The sequence below is a fragment of the Lacerta agilis genome, chromosome 7 (genome assembly GCF_009819535.1).
Source record: "Lacerta agilis isolate rLacAgi1 chromosome 7, rLacAgi1.pri, whole genome shotgun sequence".
In the NCBI taxonomy this organism is placed as follows: domain Eukaryota; kingdom Metazoa; phylum Chordata; class Lepidosauria; order Squamata; family Lacertidae; genus Lacerta; species Lacerta agilis.
In genome coordinates this window covers 32,102,562-32,111,022 of record NC_046318.1, presented here as the reverse complement: position 1 = coordinate 32,111,022, position 8,461 = coordinate 32,102,562, and positions in this window count along the sequence as shown.

Below are 8,461 nucleotides of genomic sequence, written 5' to 3'. Positions count from 1 at the left end.
CTGCTTCCTGCCTCCCTCAAATTTAGCCAATGCATGCCTGCCAATAGCTTTTTAAAAAACCAGCAGCTAAATGGGCTGTCACAAACGCCACCTCCCTTCTCCCTATAATTCAAGCACTGAATGTGACAGCAATGAAGAAAATTGAACAGTGCTTCCTGAGTGACTTGACATTTTGTTCTGTAGGATTATTATTATTATTATTATTATTATTATTATTTTATTAGCTAATTAAGAGTGTGTCTTGAATTTAATAGTTTACTTGCAGCCTACTCCCAGAAGACCCTTCACCCTTTACGGTGCTACCGGTATATGAACTGTTTCAGGCTTATGCAAGGGGCTTACTGTGACTAGTTTACTTTTTTTTTAAAGTATCCAGAAGGACACAAACCACATCACAAATGGCTTCAATGCTGTTCAGTTTGCCATGTGACATTGGTGAGAGGGGATTGTATCAATAATATAAAATAAGATTATTTGGGGGCTCATGGAATTAATTACATAGTCGTTTGTATCATAACCTTCCTATATATATTTACAAATTGACAAAAACACCTATGAAAGCATAAAACATGGGCCTTCTTATGGGCAAATGTGCATAAGAGAAATGGAAATCTTTGACAACAACATGATAACCACATTGCACTAAAATCTGAATATTTAAATAATAAGAGCTATCCTACTGAATATATATTAATTTTTAAGAAGGATGAGAGTCATGAAGCCATGAGTTGATATAATGGTTTAATTCAGCGTCTACCAGCCTTTCTGGTTACAATTGTGTTTTATAGAGGCACAGGGCACATCTTTTTACATTCCAAGGTCTGGGAAACAGAATAATGGTTATCCTATGAAACCCTATCAAGTCACAGAACACTTTCTTTAACATATGCAATTGCTTAGACTGAGTATGAAGGCTCAGATCAATTTTTGGGACTGAAGGTTTGAGTGTGTGGGCTTGCCACCCTTTGAACACTGTGCCACTTGTCCACTCCAACTACCATCCCATCATCGCTGTTTAGAACGTAGCATACAAAATGTTCCAGAAGATTTGGACTGATGGTGATGGATTGGCAGGTTCAAAGGCCAAAATGTGAACTGCAGCAGGGGTAGTGCCAAAACTGTAAGCCAAGTTTCCTCAACCTCGGCCCTCCAGATATTTTGAGACTACAATTCCCATCATCCCTGACCACTGGTCCTGCTAGCTAGGGATCATGGGAGTTGTAGGCCAAAAACATCAGGAGGGCCGAGGTTGAGGAAGCCTGCTGTAAGCATAGCACTAATATTTGCACATCAGTTTCATGCACTTTACTTTTACTGTTACTTATACACAGACTACACAGAGAAACCTCTTAAGATTCATGTGCAGGATTATATGCTGCCTTTTTCAGAAAGAAAAAGACCACTCTTTATTACCAATTCACTGATGCATTCAGCTGCAAGAGCTTAGTGTTGTTAGCCCATGTAAAATAATAATAACAATGAATAGGCCAAATGAATTTTCATAAACCCCAGTTGGATTAAGAAGTTTCTGAGTGATGAGTGATGCAGCATGAATGTCATCTGAAGGTTTTTATTCACACATTCATTAATTAAGCACAGCACAATAAAAAACATTTAAAAAATAATAATCAGAAAGCTTTTCTTATGTAAGACTTTAATTGAAGTGAGCTACTGTCTGTCAATATTGAAAATGAAGTGTGAACAGAACTGGCTGGAATTTTAATAGACAAGTAGATTTCCAGAAAAAAACTAGTTTTTCAGGGCTAGGAAAGCATACCTTCAGTTTTTGCACAAGCTTAGTATTTTGGTTCTTCAAAGCAGTAATGCTGTCTCCTGTGTATTTTAGTCATTAAAATTATGTCACAAACAGGTTACATTGTGACCATTATGTCACAAACAGGTTACATTATGTGCCCATTAGCTGCAACTATGGTAGCACTGAGCACATATGCCTGTTCCATCATCACAAGACGTAGACAGGAAATATGGCCTGGGGAAGCATTCAAAACAAAGTCATGTCAAAAGACTTATGTCACAATTCTGTGCATGCTTATGGGGAAGTTCAATGGGGCTTACTCCTAGCCAGGTGTACATAGAACTGTAGCTTAAGGCTGGAACCCTAAGCACAGTTAGGAGGGAGTAAGGTAAAGGTAAAGGGACCCCTGACCATTAGGTCCAGTCGTGGCCGACTCTGGGGTTGTGGTGCTCATCTCACGTTACTGGCCGAAGGAACCGGCGTACAGCTTCCGGGTCATGTGGCCAGCATGACTAAGCCGCTTCTGGCGAACCAGAGCAGCGCACAGAAATGCCGTTTACCTTCCCGCTGGAGTCGTACCTATTTATCTACTTGCACTTTGATGTGCTTTCAAACTGCTAGGTGGGCAGGAGCTGGGACCGAGCAACGGGAGCTCACCCCGTTGCAGGGATTCAAACCACTGACCTTCTGATCAGCAAGTCCTAGGCTCTGTGGTTTAACCCACATACAGTGGAGCTTTCTTCAACACAAAGGATTGCATAGACCTCAGTAAAGGCATATTAGATCGGGGGAATGACTGTCTCTCTATAGTCTCATTATCAACTCAACTATTTTTATAGGAGGAAAGCAGCGCAGGAAGAGCTGCCATTTTCTACTAATCATGGTTACCTGTATGTAATTGTAGAACAGGGTTTCCCACACTTGGGTCTCCAGCTGTTTTTGGACTACAGTTCCCATCATCCCTGACCACTGGTCCTGCTAGCTGGGGATAATGGGAGTTGTAGTCCAAAAACAGCTGGAGACCTGAGTTTGGGAAATATTCTGCTGTTACATATTTTCCCAGGGCCTTTTCAAATCTGTGGCCAGCCTGCACTGATTTGGGTGAGGGGGACTGTTTCTTTTCTAATGCCATTTTGGGATTAGTTCTCCAGTGCACAGATACTCACATGCAGCAACAAGCTGGATGCATCCGTACAAAATAATCTCTGTGCAATCACCTATGGAATAGATTATGGATTTTGGCTTGTGGCGGCCATCATCCTTCATCATCTAGAGCCATTCAGGTGAAAGAAACAAATTGCTTTATGGCCATCGTTCAGTTTTAGACAACTCTGAAATATTTATTTTCACACTTCTGCGTCTGATAACCTGTACAAGGAAAATATTTCCAACAAGTGATACAATAAATCGATGAAAGGGGGAAGCATTGCAACAAAGGTTCAGGGCTGTGCCTGAAATGTCTCTGAAATTCAAGGTACTGCATCAGATCTTGCACAAGAAGTCAAAACCATCTTGTGCTCTTCTTGTATAAACTTCCATGTGGCATTTCACAATTCCCATTAGCACTCATTAATTTATGGATGGAAAACAAACAAACAAACAAACAACAAGCAAACAAGTGAACAATTTAAGAGGCATTATTCGTTGACTCTCATGCATGCGGCTTCCTCCTCCCCTTTCCTCCCTCCAGCTGAAAGCCTGGCAAGGTGTCTGGCCACTCCTTTGAATGGGCGCAGGTGGTTCTCAATGCTGACTTTTCATATGTAGGTCTAGCCATTCTACTCCTTGCCGGGGCTGTGTATGCAGTTAATACTCCAGACATCATGGTTTTCACTGGGGTGGATCCAGACTAAATTAGTTGCACTTAGTTCCCATTGGGGATGGATTTAAATCATGACTTGACTTAAATGGTTTGATTCCTGTGGGGCCCAATTTCAACTAACTTTAGCCTGCAATCCTAAATGCACTTACCTGGGAGTAAGTACCAGTGAGCACAGTGGAAATTACTTTATGCTTTTGGAGTTATTATCTCCCAACCCCTTTTTAATTCTTTTTAAAATTAATGAATGTTACCATTTGTAAGAGATGCACTTTTTTTGTAAAGTATTTTCATGAAGAACTATAATATATAACCAGAGTGCCGGAAAATGAATGTACAGTTAAAACCTTATGAAAGTATTCATCATTTTATGATTTTATAGTTGACAGTTGCTCAAGACTCTGCTCTCTTTACATATTATTAAAACATATACATACATTTTCAATCAATGAAGTGGAAAGGATTTTCTAAGACTGCAATATTAAGAGTGAGAGCAGGAAGTGAAACATGTAACTATATTTGCTACCTTGAAATAATTTTGAATGTCTTTGACCTGTGTGAGTTTCAGGTTTTCAAATATGAATGTAACATTTGAATAATCTGTATTTCCACGCATAATGTAACACAAAAGTTGCTTTATACTGTGTTTGAATCACATCATTATATTTATAATGCCATAAACAATATCGTCTGAGTTTTTAATTTCCTTATCTGATGGGAGGCAATGCACCAAGCTCTGCTGCCAGGCAGCTTTCCATTGACTTGAGTGTGGTCTGTATGGGAGCCTCACAGATCCTTCAGTGAAGAGAAACCTCATTGTTCCATTTTACTGCTCTAAAATGTCTTTATATGTATAAACACTTACACAAAAATGCACGAACAGCAATTGCAGAGAAGCGAAGTCAACGGTCCTACGGCAATGATAAGCTGGTACAAATGAAAACAGATATTGGCCACCACTCAACAGTTCAACATAAAGAACCTTATTTACAGCGGCAGATTAATCCCATTTGCATCACTAAGCACAGAAATCTGTTATTCCAAAAGGGGAAAGGGGACTGGGGCAAATGCATCTCTCCATACCTCTCTATGTAGCCCTTGGTATTCTTCATACAGGCTCTGCTTTACATCCTCCTTGAGTAATAATAATAATAACAATAATTTTATTATTTATACCCCGCCCATCTGGCTAGGTTTCCCCAGCCACTCTAGGCGGCTTCCAACAGAATATAAAAACGTAATAAGTGGTTTTTGCCTGACCGGAATGTGTCCTTGAACTCTCAAAATGACTGTTCCTTGCTTTCTCGGAGGAGAGGGGAGTGCATGAGTGTGTGTAAAAACTAGCCTTCGATCAAAGGTGAAATGTATATTTTTACTTTAGGGACACACACATAACACGTATATGGGAAAACAAAATATGCTTCTTCTTTTTTTAAGTATTCTACATGCACCAAAACAAAATAAAGCCTCTTCCCTTAAGATATATTAGGAGTGGGAGAAGGAGGTAGAAGACAAGTGTGTACACAGTTCCCAGGTGAGTTGGGGTCTTGGGAGGGAAGGGAGAAAAGTAATCTGCCATGAGGTGAGGGATGGGAGACAGACTAGTGGACTTTCTCAGCTGAACTCTGAAGCATCCTCCTCATTGTCTCAGTGAAGAGAGAATAGCCACTACCTGTCTACCCTGGAGAAGGATGAAGATGCCATCATCCTAACTACAGCCAATCAGGCAGATGCACCACCCCACTGCCTTTTAAATTGATTCATTTTCAGCTGCTGGGGTCTGCCAGTGCAGCAGCAGTGGTCCTGGAGGGGATAGTGACCATCAGGGCTGTGGACCAGTGCCTTACTCCCCCAGCACCAGGCCTGACTTCAAATGAAGATCTAAATAAGTGGCCAAACTCCTATGGGATCATTTCTAACAGGATAAGGGTGTTGGGGAATGGATCAAAGTCCTTGCATTATGGTCCTGATTTGGTCTCTGCCCCCCCCCAAAAAAACTTCATTTGATCTTGAGAAGCAAAAGACATGCCTAGTCTTTAACATACTATTTAAGCAAACTACGAATGTAACATGTAGTTTCCCCATAAGGCTGGGGGAACTCTAGAGAAAACCATGCCTTTTTTTTACATTGGAATAAGAACCTAGGACTTCAGGGGCAGGACTTAAGTATTTCATGGCAAAATCCTATACATGTCCAGTCAAAATGAAGTCTTGTTGCATTCTGTGGTGCTTAGTCCCAGATATGTGGGTCTAAGATGCAGCCTTATAACAATTCAACCTTCCACAAAAGCTATGAGCACTGTGTCAATGAACCATTAACTCTGTTTGCTAAGGGCCAAGCTAGATTTGATGGGGAAGGGTCATGCATATTTCATTCAAGCGTCTGCTCCATTCACATTTATGCCAGGGTAGATGGATTCTTTTTTTTTTTTTTAATGTATGCAATGGAGCATGTGGGGAAAAGAGAGCTGGTTTGGGAAGAAAAAAAATGCTCGAGACAAAACAGAGAGTAAAAGGATGCAGGACTTTGCTCTGCTGACTTCCCTGTGCTTCATTTCATGCTAAAAAAATTAAAATAAAATCTCCGCTTTATATGTGAGCAAAGATATACATAAATAAAATGCATGTGGCTGCATTGAGACTGGACATTAGAGAACTGGAAAGAAGCAGTGGACATTATGCATTCAGAGCATGTTGGGTTTTAGCTTTTAATACATTGTCAGAAAAAAGCTACTGTGATGTGCAAATGAGCACACAGTTAAGAATAATGAAATGTTCTATCACATGCATCCTCTTGGGGTCTTTCTTTAATTGAACCGCTTGCCTTTTCACCTTATTAAATGTCCAGCTATTTCTCATGTGCAGACATGGAACAGGAGGGAGAGAAAGAGGCATAATAGCTTGCATTTTCCTGTGGTTTGAGGGCTCTGCCTTGCTTCATGAATCTTGATTGCTGGACTATTTAGAGTGTTACGAACAACCTAAGAACACTTCATTCTTTTCTGAGAAAGCATTATTTTGCTTTCTAAAAATAAAAGTGGGAAAAGCTTGCGGGAACCAAACCAATGTAAATGAGAGTGTTCCTATGTTCCTGTGCTTGTATATTAATAGAAATGTTAATAAAAAAAACCCCCAACCTTGTGATGGTACAATACATGGAGTGTTATCTTTCATTTGCTACAGTTGGGCTCCTTTTACAATGTCTGCAGTTGTTGCACCAGTTTCCACAATGAGAATGTTTGATGTTTTGTGTTTTCACCTCATACATCACATTTGTTCATGCCATAAAAGGAGTACTTATTTGACTCTGGCACTTCATGCCCATGTTATCCTAAAGCAGGGGTCGGCAAGGTTTACCTCGCCTGGGCTGGTTCACTCCAGCGGAGATCCCTCTGTGGGCCGGATTGCATGAGTGCGCACGCCTGCGATTTCCAGCATCTGTGCATGTGCAGACATGATTTCCAGCACGCAGGGACTCACCAAGTGGGCGGCTCGGTTTGTCGACAGCTCGTGGGCCAGTTAAACGACCCCCGTGGGCCGCTTGTGACCCATGGCCTTAGGTTGCCAACCCCTGTCCTAAAGTAGTTTTCTTTGGGATTCCCCCCATCAGATTACAATGCACACAGAGAGAGAAATAGGGGGAAATGGTGGAGGGTGTTGTTGTTTTTGCTATTAGTATATTTCCACAACTATAAATTTAAATAGCTCAGTACAGGAACACGTGTAGTGGGCACTCAATACTCCAGTAAAGGTCAGCTGCATGGGGTGAAAGTGAAAGTGTAGTGACTTGCCAACCTACACAAACACCATAGCTGGCAGATGAAATCTAAGCCACCAGTGTGCAGTGCAGTCAAATGTGGCTGACTCACCCAGTTCTTAAAAACTGGGCAATGGGACCCTGTGCAGTATGGAGGGCACAGAGTGAAGAAGAGAGCCAAGCAGAGCTAGGCAAAGGAGTGTGGGAGAGTCTTATTAAGATACAGCCATTGAGGGATGTGGGTATACGTTGGATGTGTTGGAAGTGCAGCAGAAGGGATCATTCAGTTAGTAAGCCGAGAGTTAATTCTGTTGACAGTCTGCCAACCAAGGAGCGTGCTTGGAGGTGCTGCCTAGATTGCTGACGTACCTTAAGTTCTGATGGGCTGGTTTGTTCTGAGGGAGTTTCTACTCCATATGTTTAGTTGATTCTTCCTGCTTCAAGCAAATAAATAAGACAAAACCTCTCTGTTCTTTACTCCTCAAGCTATACACTGCTTTTCTTCAGTTTTCTTAGTCAAGTGCCATCAGCACTTTTCTCTCTGGACTCCATCCATGTAATTTAAGGGAATTACTAAGCACATGCACCTCGTGTGGTCCTCTTATGGAATCATTGCCTTCCCCCCACTAGTCTGGCTAAAGCAACTGTGGACATAGTCTTTGCAATCTTCACAGTAGGACTCAAGTCAGGCACAATTAATACAACAGTGTTTTTTTTTGGGGGGGGATTTTCCCCAGTATCCACACATCTTGTTTAGCAATAGAGGTGCCAGGCCAGGAGTGGGGCAAAACGTAATCTTAACCAAATATGCAGTACAGGATTTCCGCATTTTTATGAGCTAATTAAAAAATGGGGGCAGGGGAACAGCCCCGTAGACCATGTTTGCTCTTCATATTTGTAATTAGCTTATAGTGATACACCATTCGCTGATACCTCCAGCTGGGGATTCAGGAAGCCTCACTGCTGCTGTATTATGTAGTCTGATAGATGAAATTTGGCAATTTGGTTGGAACACTGCCAAGTGCCACATTGAGGAAACAGCCATGAAAACTCATATTAATTATCTAGCCTTTATGACATGTTTCCTTTTTTAATGAGAAGATTCTATCAGTATCGTAGCAGGAAATGG